This window comes from Gossypium arboreum, chromosome 6 (assembly GCF_025698485.1).
Source record: "Gossypium arboreum isolate Shixiya-1 chromosome 6, ASM2569848v2, whole genome shotgun sequence".
In the NCBI taxonomy this organism is placed as follows: domain Eukaryota; kingdom Viridiplantae; phylum Streptophyta; class Magnoliopsida; order Malvales; family Malvaceae; genus Gossypium; species Gossypium arboreum.
The window spans coordinates 15,983,798-16,009,004 of record NC_069075.1 but is presented as its reverse complement, the minus strand read 5'-3'; the positions used below and the strand labels follow the sequence as shown (position 1 = coordinate 16,009,004).

At 37.6% G+C, this 25,207-nt stretch overlaps 1 non-coding gene across 1 annotated transcript; it reads left to right on the top strand.

The window, feature by feature from the left end:
- The first annotated feature begins 296 nt into the window (after positions 1–296).
- On the top strand, positions 297–403 carry LOC128294615 (small nucleolar RNA R71). Its single transcript, XR_008284923.1, has one exon. It is a non-coding gene; the product is annotated as a small nucleolar RNA R71 (small nucleolar RNA).
- Positions 404–25,207: the final 24,804 nt, after the last annotated feature.

The window sequence follows — 25,207 nt, the reverse complement described above, 5'->3', positions numbered from 1 at the left end:
CTCTATTTCCATCATGTATCTGCGTAGAACCATATAAACCATCAATCTTTTTATTCAAAAGTTCTACCTGATTTGACAACATGGTGATCGCATCAACGTTAAAAACACCGGCTACTTTTATCGGCTTTGTCCTCATGACTTGCCACTGATAATTATTCAGTGATATCTTTTCTATAAACTCGTAACCCTCTTCAGGTGTTTTGTTATTCAAAGTCCCACCAGCGGATGAATCGATCAATTACCTAGTTGAGGGGTTCAAACCGTTGTAAAAAGTTTGAACCTGTAGCCATAGAGGTAACCCATGGTGATGGCAGCTTCTCAATAAATCCTTATACCTCTCCCATGCATCATATAAAGTCTCTAAATTCATTTGTTCAAAGGAAGAGATATCATTCCTCAATTTGGTTGTCTTAGCCGGTGGAAAGTACTTCAGCAAAAACTTCTCTGTCATTTGATCCCAAGTAGTGATAGAATGTTGTGGTAGGGAGTTCAACCACTACTTAGCCTTATTTCTCAACGAGAAGGAGAATAACCGTAGCCGAATAGCATCATCAGAAACACCATTTATCTTGAAAGTGTCGCAGAATTCTAGGAAATTAGCCAAATGAGTATTTGGGTCTTCGTCCTGCAAACCATCAAACTGAACAAACTGTTGAATCATTTGAATAGTATTAGGCTTCAGTTCAAAATTATTTGTAGCAACAACAAGTCTAACAATACTCGATTTAGCCCCAGTTAAATTGGGCTTGGCATAATCGTACATAGTATGAGGAGCAGGATTTAGATTTACATGGTTTACAACAACTGCAGGAGGTAACTGATTATTATGATTTTTTACCATCTCCTCAGTATTAATAATAATATCCTCTTGCTCTTCTATTGTACTTTATTGACTTTGCCTCGCTTCACTACGGTTTCTGTGAGCTGTACTTTCAATCTCACTGTCGAATACTAAAGGTCTTGACAAGTTTCTTCTAGTCATAAACTAAAGGAACCTGCCAAAAGAAAAGTTAGTAAATTAAAAGTAAAACAAAATAAAAATAAAAATGGCTAAAGTAATAAAAATCTAGTGTTCCTAATATTTTAGTCCCCGGCAACAGTGCCAAAAACTTGATGATCATTTTATGAAACACTAAACTAGACTACGATCATGACTAAGGTAAGCGCACCTATCGAATGGTAGTATAGCTATGGTGAGTCCAGAATATCGTATCCACAAGGACTAAAAGTACTAGTATTAACTATCTTTCTATTATTTAGCCTAAAATGAAAGAGATTTGTTTTAATCTAAAATTAACTAAACTAATTAACTAATGAACACGATAGAGAGTGAAGGAAATAATCGAATAAACCAATGATAAAGACAATACCCAAGGAAGAATCCACCTAGACTTCACTTATTATTTTGACTCTAAATTAAATGATTTATTCACTTGTCTTGATCTGTAGAAATCCCTAAATCATGTTAATATCTCTTTTGAGACTAAGAACAATTGACTCTAGGTTGATTAATTGGAATCTCTTTCTAATTAAAACTTATATTATCGAATTAATTCGATCTATGGATTCCCTTATTAGATTTGACTCTAATCCAACAGATTTATGTCGTCCTATTTTTAGGATTTCAATAAACTCCACTTAATTATGCTAGATCTACTCTTAAATAGGGACTTTTGCTCCACTGAATAAGCATATCAAACTTGAATTAATATCTTGAAAATATTAAGGCAAGAATTAATAACACATAATTAAGAACAAAAACAAGTATTTATCATGTACTTCAGAAAATTAAATAATAAGATCCGTCATAGGTTTCATCTTCCCTTGGTATCTAGGGAATTTAGTTTATAATTTTGGGGAAAAACATCTCAAAAATAGGAAAACAAAAAAAAAATAAAGAAGCCTAAAAACTTTGAGAGAAATTGAAGGGAGATCTTCAGTATTGAAGGATATCCTACTTCCGAGTTGAATCCGTTGGCGTTCTTTGAGTAATTTCTGCTTTTTACTCCATGTGCCCCTTTTAGGTCCTCTTCTAGTGTGTATTTATAGACTTTAGAATGCTCAGAAACCCTAAAAATTGGGTTTTTCCACGTAATAGGGAAGTAGAGTGCGAAATTGACACGGACTGGCACATGGGCGTATGGCCAGCTTGTGTGGCTCACATGGGCATGTGGCCAGCCCGTGTGGAAATGTCCAGGCCGTGTGGATCCTAGAAATAGCTCTTTTTTCCCAATTTTGGCTCATTTTTGCTCTTTTCACTCTTCTATGCTCACCTAAGTATAGAAACATAAATTTAAAAGATTAGGAGCATCAAATTCACTAATTCATATAATAAATCATCCAAAAACACATCAAGAATGGGATTAAAATATGTTACTTGTATGGCTTATCATGGACTTTATGTTGATGTTTGACTATGATGCTACGATGTTTGTGTAATGAATGCGAAATGTTCTGATATGTCTGATTATGCCTTTTAACCCTAATCCAGTGTCAGATACGGGTTAAGGGTGTTACCGTTCGACACGTGCGGCCATACACTGCCTCATAAGGCGCCATCTTTATAATCGAATGAAAACTATTGTTATAGGCGAATTCAACTAGTGGTAGGTATTTTTCCCAACTACCTTTGAATTCCAATACACAACATCGGTGCATATCTTCAAGTATCTGAATTACTCTTTCGAATTGACCGTTGGTCTGTGGATGAAATACGGTACTAAAACTAAATTTTGTACACAAGGCTTCTTGAAACTTTTTCCAAAACCTCGACGTAAACCTCGGATCTCTATCTGAAATAATAGAAACAGGCACCCCAAGTAATCTCACAATCTCAGCATGTATAGCTCAGCTAGCTTATCAAGTGAATAATTAGTACATATTGGTATAAAGTCAGCCGATTTCGTCAATCTATCAACCACAACCCATACAACATCATTCTTTTCCGGTGTCAAAGGAAAATCCGTTACGAAATCCATCGTAGTCCTATCCCATTTCCACTCAAGTACCATCACTAGCTGAAGAAAACCCGAAGGCACTTGGTGTTCAGCTTTCACTTGTTAGCATACCAAGCATCTTGAAACAAACTCGGAGATATCTCTTTTCATGCCCGACCACGAATACATTTCCCTTAAATCATTATACATTTTCGTACTACCTGGATGCACAGATAAATAGCCATTATGCGCCTCATGAAGAATTTTCTGAATAAGTTCATCATTCTTCGATACACATACTCTACCTCGGAACATCAAATAGTTATCAAATCCCACATGAAAATCTGAATCACTAACTGATTCACAATGAGCTCTCTCGGCTTGCAAATCACTTTCACATTTCTGGGCTTTACAAATCTGCTAACTAAACATTGGCCTAGCTCTTAACTTGGCTAGAATAGAACCGTCATCAGATAAAGTCAATCTCGTGTTCAAGGCCTTCAAAGTAAACGAGGCCTTCCTACTCAAGGAGTTCGCGACAACGTTCGCTTTACCCGGGTGATAATCAATCACCAACTTATAATCTTTCAGCAACTCGAGCCATCTTCATTGTCGTAAGTTCAAGTCCTTCTAATTTATCAAATACTTTAAACTCTTATGGTTGGTAAAAACATGACATTTCTCATCGTACAAATGGTGTCACCATATCTTCAAAGCAAACGCAATAGCGGCTAATTCCAAATCATGCGTCGGGTAATTCTTCTCATGTGGCTTCAATTGTCTCGAGGCATAGGCTATCACCTTACCTTCTTGCATCAACACACATCCTAATCCATTTAGTGATGCATCGCTATAAATCACAAAGTTTTTTCCCGATTCAGGTTGCACTAAAATCGGTGCCTCGGTCAAGAAGGCTTTCAACTTCTCAAAACCTTGCTGAAATTTTCTGGACCACTCAAACTTGACCTCTTTTCGCAACAATCTCATCATAGGAGTAGCAATTATCAAAAATCTTTTGAAAAACTGGTGGTAGTAACCGGCTAAGCCTAAAAAGCTCCTAACCTCTTACACATTTCTTGGTGGTTTCCAATTAACAATCACCAAAATTTTACTGGGATCAACCTGAATACCATTCCCTGAAACGATATGTCCCAAGAATCCAACTTCTCTAAGCCAAAACCCACTTTTACTGAACTTAGCATATAACTATTTTTCTCTCAAAATTTGTAAAATAGCTCTCAAATGCTCGGCATGCTCGGTCTCATCACGAGAATAAATCAGTATGTCATCAATAAAAAAAAAACTAAAAACTTATTCGAATATGATCAGAAAATTCAGTTCATCAAGTCCATGAAAATAGCAGGGGCATTAGTTAATCCAAATGGCATAAGAAGAAATTCAAAGTGCATGTACCTTGTTTTGAAAGCAGTTTTCGGCACATTTGACTCTTTAACTCGTAACTGATAGTAGTCAGATCTCAAATCAATATTTAAAAACATGGTTGCTCCTCTCAACTGGTGAAACAAGCCATCAATCCTTGGTAAAGGATACTTATTCTTTATGATAACCTTGTTACGTTGTCGGTAATCAATGCACAATCTCATGGATTAGTTTTTCTTTTTTACAAATAACACTGGAGCACCCTAGGGGGAATAACTCGGTCTCGCAAAACCCTTATCTATCAATTCTTGAAACTAAGCTTTTAATTCTTTTTAATTTAGTCAGAGCCATCCTATACAGAGCAATCGATATCTGTGAAGTACCAGGGACTAACTCAATGCCAAATTCAACTTCTTTAACTGGAGGTAACCCAGGCAACTCTTCCGGGAACAGGTCTTGACATTCACAAACTATCGACACTGATTCAATTTTCAATTCAGACTCTTTTTGTATTCAGCACATAAGATAGATAAGCTTCATAACCTTTCCTTACATATTTTTGGGCAAACATCGAAGAAATCACAACAGGTAACTCACTCGACTCATCTAAATCAATCCAAATAATTTTTCCATTTTCACATTTCAGTTCAATAATCTTTCTTTTACAGTTCACTACAGTATCATGCAATGTAACCAATCCATACCCAAAATAACATCGAATTCATTGAAGGGCAACATCATTAAATTAGTCAAAAAACAGTGACCTCGAATCATTAAGGGACAATTCTTGCAAACTTTATAAACTAATACATGTTTTCCTAAAGGGTTTGACACTCTAATCACAAACTCGGTAAACTCAATAGGCAAACCTGTACTAGTTACCAATTTCACATATACATAAGAATGAGTGGATCTAGTATCGATCAATACAACTACAGTAGTGTTATAAAGAGAAAAAGTACCAGTGATAACATCGGGAGATGTCACTTCTTTGCGATAATGGATAGCATAAGCTCTGGTAGTTGCTCGAGCTTCATATCTCACAGGGGTGTCTTTCGTCATACCCTTACTACTAGCACCATTCTCGGTGTTTCTCGGTAGCCTACCCCTTGTAGCAGTACTACTCGGCCTTACACTCTAAAATTTTTCCTTCTCAACCATTTCAAGATAATCACGGATAAAATGCTCTTGAGAGCCGCACTTGAAACATGCCCGGTCATTCAACCTACAATCGCCAGGATGAAGTCTGGCACACTGTGGACATTCGGGTCTATTGGACCTTACATTGCCCATAGTTGCCATTGAGGTGGCTTCAGATTTAAAACCCGAGCATTGTTTCTCACGATCTCTGTGTGAATACCCTGCTGAAACATTCGAACGGGAATACATTTCTTTAGACTTCTTGGATTGAGTTGGAAATGACTTACTCATCTGTTTTTTCTTTGAATCTCTAGGTTCAAGATCAGCTTTCCTCTTCTCTTTATTCAATTCTTTGGCCTTACAAGCCTATTCAACCAATACCACAAACTCTTTCAGTCTAAAATCCCAACTAACACATGAATGTCTTCATTCAATCCATCCTCAAATCTCTTGCACATAATGGCCTCGGTGGAAACACATTCCCGTGCATATTTACTCAATCTGAAAAATTCTCGCTCATACTCTGTTACGGTCATACGACCCTATTTCAGCTCAAGAAACTCCTTACATTTCTGATCGATGAATCTCTGGCTAATATACTTCTTACGAAACTCTTCCTGAAAGAAGTCCCATGTGACTCTTTCTCTCGGAACTACATATACAAGTGTATTCCACCAATGATATGTAGAATCTCTCAGAAGCACGATAACACACTTTAAACATTTGTCTGGTGTGCATCACAGCTTATCAAATTCTCTGATGGAATTTTCGAGCCAAAACTCGGCTTTTTTAGGATCATCATCCATAGTAGCTATAAAATCTTTCGCCCCATGCTTTTGGATCTTATCTATTAGGCTTACTCATTCTCATGAAATCCATACCTTGAGGGGCTACGGGAATCGGTCAAGGAATGGGTAGGGGTGGAGGAGGTTGGGCATTCAGATTTATTTGAACAAATTCTGTATACCATTCATTCATCATATGGAGAAAGGCTTCTCTACCTCCTCCTCCCTAACTAACCGTAGGGGGTCTACTATCAGACGGTGCTGCCCCTTGAGTGGAAGCTGACATATTACTTTTGACTTTATTAGCCTCGGCTCGATTAGGATTCATTACTATAAGAAAACACAATTTACAATTGTCAGAAGTCAATACACTATCACAGTTCATTTATGGCATGTATAGCTAGACTCTTACACACGCTATGTTAGTCTGAGAATTGACTAAATCGTAGCTCTTATACCACCAAATGTAACACCCCTTATCCGTATCCGACGTTGGAACAGGGTACGAGGCATTACCGAACTTAAACTCAAATAAACATTTAGAACCGGGACATAAAATTTCTACTCAAATTTAAAACTTTTCAAATAGATTCATATTGTCCATTAAACGAGCCTATGAGGCTCAAAACATACATTGGGAGTAGTTCGGGACTAAACCGAGAACTTTGAAAACTTTCCCAACACGTAAATTTTTTTCGCTAAAACAGGGGTCACACGCCCGTGTGGCTTGAGACACACCCATGTGGGTAGGTCGTGTGGCTTGGGACACACCCATGTCCTTAACCTATGTAACTCTCTGTTTATGACGTCATCAATAAGTTGAAGTCACATGGCCAAGTCACGCGCCCGTGTGCTTAGGCCGTGTCGGCGATTTAATTTTCATAAATTTTTTTATAAAATAGGTGCAGAATTTACATGCCCGTGCCTTAGGCCATGCTGCCCACACGGCTGAGACACATGCCCGTGCCTCTGCCTGTTTGCCCAGTACTGAGAATTCTAGTTGACAACAATTAAGGTGCAGGGGACACACAGCCAAAACACACGCCTATGGGGCAAGCCATGTGTCACACACGACCTAGGTACACGCCCGTGTGTCTACCCCTGTGGATAGAAATAAGGCTATTTACCAAGCCATTTTTCCACCCTTACTTGCACCAACGTACAAAACAACAAGCAACACCAATCCAAGCATATACATTCAGCCAAGCCAAGATATCCACACATCATTTACATGTTAACATTTCACACATACAATATCACATGCTTATCAATTTCAAATCATGCATACTTCCACATCCATGGAAACATCATCATATGTATATATACACTTAAATCAATATTAGCCAATACAATATGGCCATTTAAAAAATGAATTATCAATCAATATAGGACAACACATTAGGCCAATTCAATTATGACACATAACAAAATAACCAAGTCCCTATACATGCCATAACTCAAAATTTAAAATTCATTGGTACCCAAAATAATCAGCTGATAGTATGATGGAGCCTCCGACGATCCCCAATTCTGAGCTAGCTTGGTGACACTATAAGACAAGGGAAAAAGAAAGGGGAGTAAGCTTTAAAGCTTAGTAAGTTCCTATGCAAATAATATGCATCATAAACACACTTTAACATATACAGCTTTAAAGCTTAGTAAGTTCCTATGCAAATAATATGCATCATAAACACACTTTAACATATACTTAACATAAAGTAAATTAACATAAGTGTCATTGTAAATCTCTTAATCGAACTTAGCATAGATGATATTAAAACTTTAACATCGTAGCTTACTCAATCAAATCTTACCAAGGGTTCATGACATACCGAGCTCATTAAGCATGAGTTTTGTGTACATACCTGTACCAACTTACAGCTTACCATAATCTTTCATCAATACCATACTTATTCACAACTTAAACTTTGTCGTTAGGTTTCCCGTTGAACCACTTAGAATACTAAAGGGTACTCAGGAAATCTCACACACATAGTACCACACCAATGCCATATCCTAGATATGGTCTTACATGGGATCTCATATCATTTCCAATAGCCCAGCTATGGTCTTACACGAAATCTCATATCGATGACATATCCTAGATAAGTAACATCCCGAAATAGGGTCTAGTCAGAATAGTGGTTTTGGGACCACAAATTCGACATAAAAAATATTTATTTTATGATTATTATGAGGCCTAGAATATGATAATATGAATGTGTTAAAGTTTCATGAAGAAATTCTTTGAGTAAGGTGTCCAATTAGAAATTAGGGACTAAATTGAATAAGTTGTAAAACTTGAATTCTAGAAGCAATTTGTATGAAATTGCTTTATATTATAAAGTAGAAGTCCTTGGAGAGCAATTTTCCCAATTTCTAAGTTTTTGGACAAAAATGGGCTTGCATGGATAAAATTTTAAAGAAAGGGCTTAAGGGCATTTTGGTCATTTGGCCTTAAAAATGAACCAAAAATCAGCCATTTTCTCCCTTGTACCATCCGAAACTCTCAAGCTCTCCATAGATAAGGTTTTCAAGCTTTTCAAGCTCAATAGTAAGTGCTCCCAAGCCCCGTTTTTAATATTCTTTGTATTTTTGAAATCCCGGTAGCTTACTCTCTCCATTTCTACCAATATTTCATGCTAGGGTTCATGTTTAAAAATTTACCCATGCATGAATTACTTGTATTTTGATGGATTATGGAGGAATATGAAAGTTAGAGGTGGGTTAAACATCTTTTCCTAAGTGATTTCCATGAAAAACCCTTAAAGGGACCTTTTTGTAAAAGTTGTAAAATGTGTGGTAGAAATGAGAAAATAATGGAAAATGTGAGCTACCATAAGAGAGAAAAGTGTTTGGCTAGGCTTGGGTAAGGTAGAAATTGCATGTATTTCATTATACGAGCCTAGGGACTAAATTGTAAAAATGTGAAAGGTTAGGGGCAAAAAGGTCATTTAGATCGGGGGTGGAATTTAGACTTGAAATGTATAATGTGGAGTGATAAACCGTAATTTATACATATTTCTATCTCATGCTTAAGCACATTTGTGGATAAATTATCATTAGATTTATGAAATTTGATGCTCCTAATCCTTTAATTTCATGTTTTATACTTAGGTGAGCATAGGAGAGTAAAAAGAGTGAGAAATGGGCCAAAAATAGAGAAAATGGACCAATATGTGAAATCAACACGGCCTAGACTTCCTTACATGGGTAGACCACACGCCCATGTGGTGTTAACAGGCTCTAAAACGGCTTGGACCTTCTTACACGGGTAGATCACACGATCGTGTCACTTTGGCAGAATCAAAGCACGACTTACACGGGCAGACCATACGCCCATGCCTATTTAATAGCCTTAAGCATGGCTTGAAGCAATAGCACACGGGCTTGTCCCTGTCGAGCCCAAGTATAGTCCTATTTAGAAAAGGCCATTCTTAAGGGCTTTGAGGCATTCTAAAGCCTATTTAAACACCTGAGGAGGCACTTAGAAGGGACACATGGAGTAGGAGGCAAGGAATTACTCAAGGGAAGCCGATTGATCCATCTCAGAAGCAGGATTCATCGTCAAGACTGGAGATCTCCCTTCAATTTCCATTCAAGGGTTTTTGGGTTTTCTTTATGTTTTGTTATCTTTATTCTCTTGAGATGTTTTCTTTTATAGTTATGAACTAAACCCCCTATATACCTAAGGGGAATGAAACCTAAGACAGATCTTGTTATTATTATTTGAATTGTATGATAAATATTTGACTTGTTCTTAATTATGTGTTCTTAACTCTTGTTTTAATATTCCAATATATTGATTCAAGTTAACGCTTTTATTTAGAGGAGGAAAAGACCCTTTCTAAGAGTAAATTTGTCGTAATTACGCGAAGTTGATTGCACGCTTAGAAATAGGGTGATAAGATTTTGTCGGGTTAGGGTGAAACCTAATAAGAGAATCCACAGATCGAGTTAATGCAATACCAGGGTGTTAATTAGAAAGAAGGTTTCAATTAATCAACCTAGGGTTAGACGTTGTTAGTCTCAAAAGGGATAATAATATAACTTAGGGATTTCTATGGAGCAACTCGAATGAATAAATCATCTGATTCAGATTCAAATAACAAGTAAAGTCTAGGTGGATTTTTCCTTGGGTGTTGTCTTAATCAATCAAGTTTTCCCAAAAGCTTTTCCCCAATTCCCTTTCTGTGCACCCTTAGTTTAGTTAATTAGATTAGATAAAAAAACCCCTTTTTATTTTAGGTTAGATAATAAAAAGAGAGTAATTACTAGTACTTTTAGTTCCTTTGGGTTTGATAATCTGGTCTTGCTAAAGCTATACTACTATTCGATAGGTACACTTGCCTTCATCGTGATAATAGCTAGTTTCAAGAATAATTAATTATAAATATTAAAACTTATCATGCACATCATGGAGTGTTAATGATTTAATTTTGTTGTTATAGACCCCGAGGAACAAATTGCGAAGGTCAATCGAGGAAAACGAAAGGTTTCAGAATAACCAAAACCCAGCACCGAAACGAATACCAGGTAAGTTCGGATAACTTAAAGTAAACCCATAATGTGTCTAATTATATAATTGGTGATTGCATGGTGATTGCATTTATTGATGGCATGAAATTCCATGAAATGCATCCTTGGTAATGACATGTTGAAGAATTTTCTCGGTTGAGGTTGAAAATGGGAATTCATTGGATTAACCATACTCGACATGTGAATTGAGATCCTGCATGTGTTGCAGTAAGGATTTAGCCCGGACGGGTAATCCGTTGATCTCAATTATGAAAAAGATCTAGCCCGGACGGGTGTTCCTTTGGATAATCGAGTCTCCCAAAGAATATATGTGTATTACAAATTTAGCCTGGACGAGTAATTCGATTAGGGTCTGAATTTAGCCTGGACTGGTAATTCAGATCCAAACTCAATAAAGGTGGTTGTCGCAATAAGGGATTTAGCCTAGACTAGTAATCCTGACATTACCTTATGAGTTTACGATACGGAGAATTTAGCCTGGACTGGTAATTCTGCCATAAGATGTGAGGTTCGCGGGAGTGCATACCTGAAATGATCATCCATATGAATTGACGGATTATGGATATTCCATCGAGATTTCCTAGAAACTAAACGAGATAAAAATGAGATATATGTACAAAATGTGATTTTGAATGATGAGCTCATCTAAGATAAATTACATGGTGATTTGTTATATGATTAATTCATTGATTGAGTGTATGTGATAGGGAAGCTATTTCATGCTTATTGATTTATTTACCCAATTTGGTGCATGCTAATTACTTGGTAAGTTTTAAGTTTACTTTCCGATTATTCGAGCTTACTAAGCATGTAAATGCTTACTCCTCTCTTTCCCCTGCTTTTCAGAGCTCAAGGACTCACAAGGATTAGAAGACGGTTGGAGGGTCAGCACACTATCAAATAGACCAGCTGTGGTATAAAGACATTTTTCTTTTGTTCAATGGCATGTGTAGAACCTTTGAGTATTTTGTTATATGTGTCATTTGATTTTCCAAATGTAAGCATGTAAAGCTATACCTACCTTTTGTATATGGCCATGGAAATTGGCTTATTTTGAAGTAGGCTATAACCTACAATTCTATGCATGTTTACATTCATATGTAATGGTTTGTTTAGAATTGGCAATGAGTCACAAGAACGAGCCAATTTTGAATGTGTTATAGTGACATGGAAAACCATAAATACAAAATCGAAAAATAATCTAGCATATATGAAACCAATGATATGAGGTTTCTATGCAATAAGTTTTTCCAAGAGCATTTATAAGAGTATAATCATGTTTTGCATTGTATTTAGTAACCATTAAGTATAAGTGGTGAAAAGGGTGACCAAAAGTTTGGAAACTAACCTATTAGGGTCCACACGGCAGGCCACACGGGCGTGTGACACGGTCGTGTTTTAAAGTCAGTATTGTATACGGGCTAGCCACACGGGCGTATGTTATGGCCATGTTTTAAAGTCAGTGTTGCACACAGACTAAGGGAACGAGCATGTCCCAAGCCACACGGACGTGTGTGAGCACACAGTCTATACATACATAGGCGTGTGGAGTCTAAAAGTATGAATTTTCCAAGTTTTTTCTTAAGTTCTCGGATTGGTCCCGAACCCTTTTTAAAGTACAACTTGGGCCTCGTAGGCCTATAGTTTGGGCAATAGGATGAAATTTGATCGGCTTCAAATTGAAAAAAAAATTTATCACCCGTATTTCTCGAAAATGTTAGAGTACACATCTGGTAACGCCTCATATCTAATCCCAGTCTTGGGTATGGGTAAGGGGTGTTACATTTAGTGGTATCAAAGCTACAGTTTAGTCGGTTCTAAGACTACCGTAGAGGATATTAAAGTTTACTATACATGTCGTTATTCGAATATTGATAGTGTGACAGCTCCTAACTATTTAAATTGTTTTGAATGTAGTAAATGTCCTCCAATCAAGCACAAGATGAGTCCGAGGGAGCTGAGAGCCATGCTCCAGCTTCCGTACAATGAGTTGTATCTAGTAGTAGTAAAAGGTTTATGTCTGAAGGCCGGAAAGAGGCCCGAGCTGCCTTATTTGATATGATGGATGAATGGTTTGGGGATTACCTGAGGAATCGCCCAAACATACCAAGACCTCCCCCACCTCCTAACCAACTTGATGAGGACATGCCACGAGGTATGGCACCGGTAAGAACTGGTAAGGCCCTTGTAGATAAGCTTAGAAAGTATGGGGCTGAGGAATTCAAAGCTAAAATTGAGGATGATGCAGAAAGAGCTGAGTTCTGGCTTGAAAATACTACACGGGTGTTAGATGAATTGTCGTGCATATCCGAGGAGTGCTTGAAGTGTGTCGTATCCCTCCTGAAGGATACTGCATACCATTGATGGAAGACTGTATCCTCAATAGTGCCAAAAGAAAATATCACTTAGGATTTCTTTCAAATAGAGTTTAGGAAGAAATACATTAGCCAAAGGTTTTTAGACTTAAAGCGAAAGGAATTTCTGGAACTCAAACAAGGGAACAAGACTGTAGCAGAATACGAGAGTTCGTAAGGCTAAGTTAGTACGCAACTAAATGGGTCCAAACTGAGTCAAAATTGTGTAAACGCTTCAAAAAAGGTTTGAATGAGGAGTTCAAATTGTTGATTGGAATCCTTGAAATACAGGAGTTTGCCGCATTGGTTGATCGAGCCAAGAAGGTCGAGGAGTTTAATAGTGAAAAAAAGCAAGCAAAGAGAGAGGCTCAAGTTGCAAGCAAGAGGTCCAGTGGTAAAACACTCTCGTTTTCTATGAAGAAAGCAAGGAGCCAACATGAACGCTCTACTTCATCAGTAGGATATTATGGTAGAGCGAGGGGCTCTAAAAGTCAGAAGTCTTCCTTCCTGATAGTGACTAGTGTGGGGAGTGTAGATGATCAGAAGTCGAAGCTTAAGAGTTGCAACAAATTTCACTTCGGAGAGTGCCGAATGAAGAATGGTGTGTGTTTCAAATGTGGTTCTCTTGACCACTTTCTCAGAGACTGCCCAGAGCGAGTCGAAAAAGAAGTGGAATTAGCCCCGAAGTTGAGTACTCCCATTCTGCGGGGTAGGCCTCTGAGATACCTTGGGAGTGCTAGTGGCAGTCGAGTTGCGACTAAAGACACTACAAAGCCAGAGTTTCGAGCCCCGATAAGAACGTATGCGATACGTGCTCGAGAGGAAGCCTCTGCTCCTGATATTATTACGGGTACTTTTTCTCTTCTTAATACAGGTGTTATTGTTTTAATTGACCCGAGGTCGACGCATTCATATATTTGCATGAGATTGGTGTCTAGTATGAACAGACCCATTGAACCTATGGAATTCATCATTAGAGTGTCGAACCCACTAGGCAAATCAGTCCTGGTTGATAAAGTCTGTAAGAATTGTCCTTTGATGATTCAAGGTCATTGCTTTCCAGCTAACCTTATGTTATTACCATTTGATGAGTTAGATGTAATACTTGGTATGGATTGGTTAGCCATTCATGATGTAATTGTAAATTGTGGTAGTAAGCATATTAAATTGAAATTCCCGGATGGTGAGATTCTACAGGTCGATTCAAGAGAATTGGGTTCGTCACTGATTGTAATCACGGCAATGGTTGCTTAAAAACATATGAGGAAAGGGTATGAAGCCTACCTTGCATTTATATTGAACGCTAAGGAAGAAAAGTTGAAGATTGAGCCTATGTCGATAGTATGTGAGTATCCAAATATGTTTCCGGAAGAATTACCTGGATTACTTCCTAAAAGGGAGATAGAGTTTGGTATTGAATTGGTGCCAGGGACAACTCTCATTTCTATTGCTCCGTATAGAATGGCGCCAACTGAGCTGAAGGAGTTAAAAGCACAGTTGCAAGAGTTGACAGATAAAGGATTTGCAAGACCAAGTTTTTCACCTTGGGGTGCCCCCGTATTATTTGTAAAGAAGAAAGATGGTTCAATGAGGCTATGTATAGATTATCTGCAACTGAACAAGGTAGCTGTCAAGAATTACTATCCTTTGCCAAGGATCGACGATTTGTTCAACCAGTTGAGAGGAGCCACCGTGTTCTCTCAGATAGACATGAGGTCTGGTTATTATCAACTGCGGGTTAAAGAATACGAGGTATGGTCATTACGAATTTCTTGTCATGCCGTTTGGGCTGACGAATGCGCTAGCCGTATTTATGGACTTAATGAATAGAATCTTTCGACCATATTTGGTTAAGTTTGTCGTTTTGTTCATTGACGACGTCTTGATTTACTCCAAAGATGAGACAAAGTGTAACACCCCTTAACCCTAAACCATCACCATATCAGGGTTACGGAGCATTATCGGACATATTGGACAACTTAGAAATAATTCATAAATAAATAACATTCATAGCATAGTTTAACTTTTAAGTCTTTATAATAGACCCTCGAAGCCCAAAATACGCATTAGGAGTGGAACAATTTTTTTTTTTTCAAAATTTCGGCAGCATTTCTGCTTATTTTGTATAAAACCCCCTGCAAGTTCAAACCAAAAACAACCAATACCATACATACTATATAAACTTTTGTACCATTTCATTAGTATAAACATTAAAAATACTAATTACCATTTTTTTTTTACAACAAAAGTCTAGTAACGTTCTGATGTGATCAAAATAACACCTTTGTACATGCCACTTTTAATTCAAAATATGGTACCTAATTATGAAGCTCTTGAGGATGTGATGAGATGAGAGATCTTCTAGTCGACGCTACCTCTTCGAGTCTAACTGTACCTACGCGTTAAAATTAAACGCGTTAAGCCGGTGAAGGCTTAGTAAGCACTACAAGAATAAATAGGCAAATAAATCCCATTTAAAATATTATAATCCATTTTGATCAATATATATTTATATGCATATAAGTTTCTTTAGTTGTATCTTATAATAACAAAATTTAATTTATTATTAATAAGTTATAAAACTTACCTTAGTACATTGATAATTCGCTTTGATTCACAACTTATAACTTTAGCCCAAAGTAGACTTAATAGAACACAATGGATATACTGAACAAAAGCAAGTGCATTATTATGCACAACGAACGAGAGCACTAAAGTGCTATACGAGAAACAGATGTGCTAAGCAGAGAGCAATTAACGTGCTAATAATAGTACGAGAGCACTAATGTGCTAATAATCAGAGAGCGCGCTAGAGTTCCTTAATGGCATGCCACTAATATCCAAGTAGTTCTAGATTCATCTACTTGGGCATTAAAACTGAATTTCATACACTTAAATACTTTACATAAATATCTCGAAAAGATTTTTCATTTCTTCATCATTACAATTTAGTACATATTACACAATTCACAAATATCACATCTTTTTCACACATATACTTTTGTCACAACATTATTACTTAATGTTCAAACAATATAACTTCTTATATTCTCCAATTATAATTTTCTCTTCAAATTTCATAATTCCATAATCTATTATTATTATTATTATTATTATTTATTTACTTATAAATTTAAATATATACATATATATTACATTTTATTTCTAAATAATTCTATACTACAATATAAACATCTAAATAAAATTAATTTAAAAAAAAATCTTGTAGTACTTACAACAAAAGATTGAGATGATGTCTTCCTTCACTCCTTAGCCTTCCCTTTTCCTTTTTCTTCAATTAGGTCCTCTCCTTTCTTTTCTTTCTCTTCAATTTCATATAAAACATATAACATTTATATGTTAGAGAAAATAATTAAATGACTTTCCTATGCTATTAAAAAAATAAACACGTATGATATAATAAATTTATCATTTCTTACATTAACTTACATTTCAATTTATTCCATAACTAAAATTATTTCCATTTCTATTATAATCTATGCTTTATTTTTATTTAAATTCTACTTATAACTTAGTTTAACTCCCAAATTTTCACTAATAAACCCCAATTTCAAACTTCTTATAATTTACTCCTTATTGCAATCTATTTCACAATTCAATCTTTTTTTCTCAATTCTAATTTGAATTTTCATAAGTTCAATCTCTAATTTATCCATAAATTCAACAATAACTATATATAAAAAAATCTAATAACTCTCAAAATTTCAACATATACCTAATAGTATTTTGTTCTAGGATCATAAAAACTCAATAATTATAAGAAAATGAATTAAATTGACTTACCAAATTGAATTTGAACCCTTGAAATCTCAAATTTTCTTTTTTTCTTTTTTCTTTCTCCCTTTTTCTCTATTTCGTCCCTGCGTGTGACAGCCCTAAATTGACCCTAGTCGGAAAGTGGTTTCGGGACCACTAAACCGAGTCATAAAAATAATTAACCGTCATAGTTGATGCTCATTATATGTACATATGCATGTGTGAAAATTTCATGTTTGGATTTTGTTAATTGTAAGTGAATTTTATCAAATAGGACTTATGTGAGAAAATTTAGAAATGTGCTAGGCAAATGTAAGGTGGCCTATAAATGCATGTTGTGAAAATGCTGGGTTTGCATGTCAATTTACCCAAAATTTAAGCATAGTGGCCGGCCATGCTATGAATGGAAACATGTTGCAAACATGTTTAGTTAGTGGTTATGTTAGAAAGAATAAATAATGAAAAAGGAATATGATGAAAACAAAGAAAAGAAAAAAAAGTGTCCATCCTTTCACATTTTGTTGGCTTGGCCGAATGTTCTAAGAAGAAGGGGGGGGAGAGCTTGAGAAAATCAGCCATGGGAGGTTGCTAGACTAAGGTATGTTTGATGTTGTCCATGAGATTCATGCATGTTTTTAGTTGTTAGTTTGAGTTCTACCTAGCCCATGGTTTAAATCTTTGCTATGAGATGGGGATGATATTCGGCCATGGGTGTTGTCTTCTTGGTTGATGTTTGATGTTTGATGTTGTGGTGATGAGGCATGAAGATGAGTTAAGTTTGCTAAGGTGGATTTGTGTTGATGTCATTTGCATGCTAAGTGTGAAGCTTTGTAATGATACATGTGTATGGTGCTTTTGATGTTGTGAATGGAAGTAGAGGAAAAGTAAAAGAAAATTTATGTAGAAATGTGATATATGTGGATTTATAGGATGTTACAAATATATGTGAAGCCATGCTAGATTAGGAAAAATTCAGTCAAGTGTTCATGAGATGAAATTTTGTGTTTAGGTGAATTAAAGATGATAGTATAGTTGATATTATATATATATATATGTATGCATATTCGCCATCAAATTAAGAGCATAGGTGATGATGAGTCTAAGCTTTGTACATTCGGCCATATATATATATATGCATGTGTGATTGGATTATTGATAGTAGGGCGATAGCATATGGTTATTAGCCGAATAGCTAAGAGCATAAGGTAGCAAGATAAAAATTTTACCATGCCGTTCCGTATGTCATAAAATCATTAAAATGTGAATACCAATATATGTAGCAAAGCGGTTGAATGAGTTAATTTATTTGTTTAAGCTCAAGATTCTAAAGGAGAGGCATCCAACAAGGGGAAATCGAAGGTCATCGAGTAGCCGACTTGGAATTTTTTTTACCCAACACAAGGTAAGTCATTAAGCATATAGTTGGTATTGATTTAAATGATCGTAATACCTATGCAATTATGTTTAATGAGATGAAATGTATACAAATGTATATGTATGTAGAGATGAAATTGTCGAATGTAAAAAGGAAGTGAAGCGTATATAGTGGCTGGTTTTCGGCACTAAGTGTGCGGACAATAAGTGTTCACGGTTGAGAGAATGGCACTAAGTGTGCGGGCTTGAAATGCATGGCACTAAGTGTGCAAGTTTAAAGTACATGGCACTAAGTGTGCGTGGTTGATTATTAAGCACTATGTGTGCGAACCCACTATATATATATATATATATATATATATTTTCTATCAATTATTTATATTAAGGGTGAGACCTTACCGAGTCGATTTCGAACAGCGGAAAGGGTAAGTACCTTGAGTTCATGGCTAATAGGTGCTATGTTTATATATGGAGTTGAGCGTGGTAAGTTTTGAACCTATGTGATGATTATAATTGAAGTCACATACATAAGGTTCATCGTGGAATAGGTGAAAGTTCGTTTAGTTGTATGATTGTAACGAAAATAAAATGATGTATGGAAATGCCTCAATTATCCTATTGAATAGCGTATGAAATGTCAATGTAGGACTTGGAATGAGATTGAATCGTAAGGTCTAAGAAACTATGGCATAGTTCGGTATGGATGGAGTACTTAGCCTCATTTCGTTGTTTCCTCTTGTGAAAATTTTATTAATGGATGGTAGTGTAATGCTTATGACTTACTGAGTTATATACTCATTCGGTGTTTGCTTGTCACCCATTTTAGGTTTCTTGGACTCGACTTTTTGCGTATTCAGAACCGTCATCGAAGTCATCACACCAGCTTGCAACTTTTTGGTATCTTCTTCTTAGTTGGTCTAAGAGAACATTTCGGCATGTAGAGGCTATTATGTTTGTTTGAACTTTTGTATGTAAAACTTTGGATAGCCTTGCGAAAATGGCTTATATACGTTTTTAGCATAGTACTATAATCATTTGTATGTTGATCACTAAGAGGTATGGAAATGTTTGGAAACGATTAGCCATTGGAATGGTTAATCATGATTATACTTTGTGCTATGTATGCAAAAAGGGCTAATTGAATCATGGAAACTATGAAATAGGTAAAGTCTACCTTAAAGGCAGATGCTGACAGAAGCAGCGATGTGGATGTGAAAAATCACTAAAAATAGTAGAAATGGAATTAAATAGTGAATAAATTATGTAAATGAACCTTGATGAATCTACTTTCATATGGAAGAAACGAAACGGTCATATGAGTTGTATGTTAAGAGATATTTAGGTTTTCGTGAAACAGGGCCAGAACGGTTTCTGGATTCCCTGTTCCGAATTTGTAAATTCATTATAAATTAACCCGAGACATTTAGAAGTCATGCCATATATGTATAGATTCCTTTTTGAGTCTAGTTTCTATAGAAACAAACGGCATCAGTATTGAATCCCTGTACAGGGAGATATCCAGGTCGTAATGCATGAAGGTCAGTGTAGTCGCATCCTGTAACAGGGGAGAATTTAACTAATAAACTGTACTAATTGGCCCGACCAAAAATTATATAAAAAAATTTGTAGATGGATATATGAGTCTAGTTTCAGGGAAAAATCACGAAACTGATTTTCGAGTTGTAGAACTCAAGATATGATTTTTAAGGTGACAGTGGCACAGTTAGCCAGCTGTCTGGAAAATTTTTTTTATGAACGGTGAAATTAAGTGAACGAAGTCTGTTAGCCCCTCGTGTCCGACCCCGGCGACGGTCTCGGGTACGGGGTATTACAATTTTATTGGTATCAGAGCTATGGTTTTGTCGGTTCTAGGACTATCATAGCGCGTATGAGTCTAGCTATACATGCCTTAATGTTAGTGCTTAATAATGTGATGACTTCTGACGGTTAAAATTTTTGTTTTGATTAGCAAATGGAACCCGGGGTAGAGAGACCCTTAGCGGATGACGTTGAAAGCGTAGCGGCTGCCCCTGTGCAAGGGACACCGCCTGTTGAACCTCAGTCATCTGCAAATAATCAGGATGAGGGGGCAAAACAAGCCTTCTTCACCATGATGAATGAGTGGGTCGCGAATATGCCCGAACCATTCCGCTGTCCAACCATTCCCGAATTTGAATAATCCACCCCAAGAGCCCGTAATGCCATCGATTCATCGATCCCGTGAGGCTGAGTAAACCACCAGAGACTTGATTAGGAAGTGCGGAGCCGAGGAGTTCAAGGCGATAGTTCTTGATGATGCCGAAAGGGCCGAGTTCGCTTGATAACACCATTCGGTGTTCGATGAACTGCATGCACACCGATGAATGTCTAAAGTGTGCTATATCCTTGTTGCGAGACTCACCTACTATTGGTGGAGGACCTTGATTTCCATAGTCCCAAACGAACGAGTTACTTGGGATTTCTTCCAAGCGAATTTCAAAGAAATATATTAGTCAACGGTTCATCGATCAAAAGCGTAAGGAATTCTTGGAACTCAAGCAAGGCCGTATGACAAGATGTCTGAATATGAACATGAGTTCGTAAGACTCGGTCGGTATGCCCGGAGTGTGTGGCTGATGAGGTTGCTATGTGCAAGAGATTTGAAGAAGGATTGAATGAAGATTTAAAGCTACTAGTGGGTATTTTGGAGATAAAAGAATTGTAACACTAGTTGAACGAGCACGCAAGGCGTAAGAACTTGGAAAGGAGAAGAAGAAGGCTGAATTTGAAGCTAGAGACTATCGTAAAAGATCGATGGGTAAAGCTCCATTCTCACCGTAAAGAAGTTCGTGGAGGACACTATTAAATCGAGGACGATCAGAGAATTTCCATTAGAGCACGACCATCGACGGACTCCCGAGCTACTTCGGTAGCTAGCGTGGGCAATAATCGCTAAGAGAAACCTGAATGCCCCCAATGTGGAAGACGGCACATAGGTGAATGTTGGGGTAAGTCTACTAACAGGGCCTGTTACGGATGCGGTTCGAAGGACCATTTCATTAGAGATTGCACGGAGCTTGATGAGAAGAATAGGATGCAAGGTGCAAGACCTAGTGGAATGACAGCTAGAGGTAGACCACCGAGAATTTCAGGAGGTAGGGGTGGTAGTCAGAGAGGGGCCTCTGATACGGCTGTTCGATCTGAGACCCGTACTCCTCCTAGGGCATATGCCATCCGTACACGAGAGGAAGCATCCTCCCCTGATGTTATCACTGGTACTTTCACTCTTTTTGACACTAATGTAATTGCATTAATCGACCCTGGCTCTACTCATTCTTATGTATGTGAGACTTTAGCATCCAAAGAAGACTCGCCTATTGAGTCTCTTGAGTTCGTAATTCGAGTGTCAAATCCTTTGGGTCAATATGCGCTTGTTGACAAAGTGTGTAAGAGATGCCTCTAATGATCCGAGAATCTGCTTTTCCACCGATTTGATGCTTTTACCATTTGATGAATTTGATGTTATTCTTGGTATGGACTGGTTGACCGTATATGATGCAGTGGTGAGTTGCAAAAGAAAAACAATTGATTTAAGGTGCACAAATAACGAGATAATCCGAGTTGAGTCTACAGACTTAAAGGGGTTGCCAGCTGTAATATCATCAATGTTGGCTCAGAAATATGTAAGAAAGGGGTGCGAAGCATACCTTGCGTATGTACTTGATGACAAAGAGTTAGAAAAGAAACCCGAATCTGTGCCGGTGGTTTGTGAATACCCGGACATTTTTCCCGAAGAATTACTAGGTTTACCACCTGCTCGGGAGGTAGAGTTTGGTATTGAGCTTGTACCTGGGACTACTCCGATTTCGATAGCTCCGTATCGTATGGCACCAACCGAGTTAAAAGAGTTGAAAGCTCAGGTTGCAAGAATTGACGGATAGAGGTTTCGCCGACCAAGTTTCTCACCTTGGGTGCACCAAGATTGTTTGTGAAAAGAAGGACGGAACCATGAGGTTGTGCATCGACTATCGTCACCGAACAAAGTGACAATAAAGAATAAATATCCGTTATCGCGTATTGATGATTTGTTTGATCAACTAAAGGAGCCTCGGTGTTTTCAAAGATAGATTTGAGATCCGGTTATTATCGATTCTGGATTCGAGATTCGGATATACCCAAACCGCTTTAAGCGAGATACGGCCACTCTGAATTCTTAGTGATGCCGTTTGGGCTCACTAATGTCCTCGGTATTTATGGATTTGATGAATCGGATCTTGAGACGATGATTTAGACCGGTTCGTAGTTGTGTTCATTGACGACATCTTGGTCTATTCAAGAGATGAGACCGAACATGCTGAGCACCTGAGATTAGTGTTGCAAATTTTACGGGATAAGCAGTTATATGCTAAGTTCAGTAAGTGTGAGTTCTGGTTAAGAGAGGTTAGCTTCTTGGGCCATGTGGTATCTGCATCGGGTATTCGAGTTGACCCGAGCAAAATTTCAGCCATACTTAACTGGAAGCCTCAGAAATATTATCGAGGTTCGAGCTTTTGGGACTCATTGGTTACTACCGACGGTTTGTAAAGGTTTCTCGATGATAGCCACACCCATAACGGCTACTTCAAAAGATATTAAGTTCGAATGGACGGAAAAATGTCGAAAAGTTTTGATCAACTGAAAACTTATTTGATGAAGCCCCAATTTTGGTGCAAAATTAATCGTGCAAAGAGTTTGTCATCTATAGTGACGCCTCCTACTTGGGTTAGGTTGCGTGTTGATGCAAGAAGGTCGAGTTGTGGCCTATGCGTCGAGACAATTAAAGCCACATGAGAAAAATTATCCGACCCATGATCTCGAATTAGCTGCCATCGTATTCGCCTTGAAAATATGGCGACATTACTTATTTGGTGAGAAGTGCCATGTATTTTTGGATCACAAAAGTCTCAAATATTTGATGACTCAAAGAGACTTAAATTTGCGACAAAGACGTTGGCTTGAGTTGTTGAAAGATTATGAGCTGGTCATTGATTATCACCCGGGAAAGGCTAATGTGGTTGCGGACGCCTTAAGCCGAAATCACCGCTTGCTTTACGAGCAATGAATGTACACTTGTCCGTTTCTACCCGACAATGTGTTAGTAGCGAATTAAAGGCCAAACCATTATTGATTCATCAAATTCGTGAAGCTCGTAAAGTCGACGATGAGTTGGTTGCAAGACGGGCTGAATGTGTTCAATATGGAATCGAGTTTCAAATTGATAATGACGATTGTTTGAGGTTCAAGTCGTTTATGTGTTCCAAGAAATTCGAACTCATTTCGATGATTACGAACGAGGCTCATTGTAGCCGAATGTCGATTCACCCGGGAGTACGAAAATGTACAATGATCTGAGACGTCAGTTTTGGTGGCATGGTATGAAACGAGACATTTCCGATTTTGTTTCGAAGTGTTTAATATGTCAGCAAGTAAAGGCGGAACATTAAGTGCCTACGGGTTTACTTCAGCCGATCATGATACCTGAATGGAAATGGGATCGAGTCACGATGGATTTTGTGTCTGGGTTGTCATTGTCGACAAGTAAGAAAGATGTGATTTGGGTTCTTGTTGATAGACTGACTAAGTCGGCTCATTTTATCCCCGTACGTACGGATTTTTCATTGGATAAACTAGCTGAATTATATGTTTCTCAGATTGTGAGATTACACAGGGTACCGATTTCTATTGTGTCGGATAGAGATTCGAGATTCACCTCACGGTTTTGGAAGAAATTTCAAGAAGCCTTGGGTACCAAGTTGCATTTTAGCACCGCTTTTCACCCCCAAACCGATGGTCAATTCGAGCGGATAATTCAGATACTTGAGGATATGTTGAGATGTTGCATCCTCGAGTTTAGTGGTTCATGGGAACAGTATTTACCTTTGATTGAATTCGCCACAATAATAGTTTTAAGTCAAGTATTAAGATGGCACCTTACGAGGCTTTGTACGGTCGAAAATGCCGTGACGCCATTGTTTTGGACCGAGCTCGGTGAAAGTAAAATTTTGGAGTGGATTTGATTAAAGATGCTGAATGAAAGTAAGTATAATTCGTGAGAGTCCAAGGCGACATCGATCGTCGAAGTCGTGACGCGATTTAAAACGAAGAGATATTGAATATCGTGGGAGACAAAGTGTTTCTCAAGGTATCACCTTGGAAAAGATACTCGATTTGGCCGTAAGGGCAAATTGAGTCCGAGATTCATTGGGCCGTATGAGATCTCTCGAACGAGTTGGCCCGATTGCATATAGGTTGCTTTTACCCCGAACTCGAAAGGATCCACAACGTTTTCATGTTTCGATGCTTCGACGTTACCGATCCGATCCTTCGCATGTAATAAACCCCTCCGAGATTGAAATTCAAGCCGATATGAGTTATGAAGAAGAACCGATCCGTATCCTAGCTCGTGAATTGAAAGAGTTGCGAAACAAAAGGGTTCCGTTAGTGAAAATATTATGGCTCAAACACGGAATGGAAGAAGCTACTTGGGAACCTGAGAACTCTATGAAAGAACGATACCCAAACCTATTTACCGGTAAGATTTTTGGGGACGAAAATTTCTTAAGTGGGGGAGAGTTGTGACAGCCCAAAATTGACCCTAGTCGAAAAGTGGTTTCGGGACCACTAAACCGAGTCATAAAAATAATTAACCGTCATAGTTGATGCTCATTATATGTACATATGCATGTGTGAAAATTTCATGTTTGGATTTTGTTAATTGTAAGTGAATTTTATCAAATAGGACTTATGTGAGAAAATTTAGAAATGTGCTAGGCAAATGTAAGGTGGCCTATAAATGCATGTTGTGAAAATGCTGGGTTTGCATGTCAATTTACCCAAAATTTAAGCATAGTGGCCGGCCATGCTATGAATGGAAACATGTTGCAAACATGTTTAGTTAGTGGTT